The sequence below is a fragment of the Penaeus monodon genome, chromosome 25 (genome assembly GCF_015228065.2).
Source record: "Penaeus monodon isolate SGIC_2016 chromosome 25, NSTDA_Pmon_1, whole genome shotgun sequence".
NCBI classification, from domain to species: domain Eukaryota; kingdom Metazoa; phylum Arthropoda; class Malacostraca; order Decapoda; family Penaeidae; genus Penaeus; species Penaeus monodon.
The window spans coordinates 6,147,953-6,148,243 of record NC_051410.1 but is presented as its reverse complement, the minus strand read 5'-3'; positions in this window follow the sequence as shown (position 1 = coordinate 6,148,243).

Genomic DNA, 291 nt, shown 5'->3' with positions numbered 1-291 from the left:
AACAGCCAGAGAGACAGAACGACCAGCTAATAGGACTCCCCCCTCTACCACTCCATTAACTCACTCTGTACTCCATTACCCGAAGTACCCCGTTGGTACCCTGAATACCATTATCCCTAAACTACCTTCACTCTCTGCACTCTATTGTTAATTAGTCCACCACTCCTATGACCTGCTAATAACCGTTGTCTATCTTATATTTATTGGTGTTCGTACAATGTTTTATTTATTTATTTTTTTCTGTTTAGTGTTGTTATTGTTGTTGTGATTATTAGTATGTTTATCTATGCA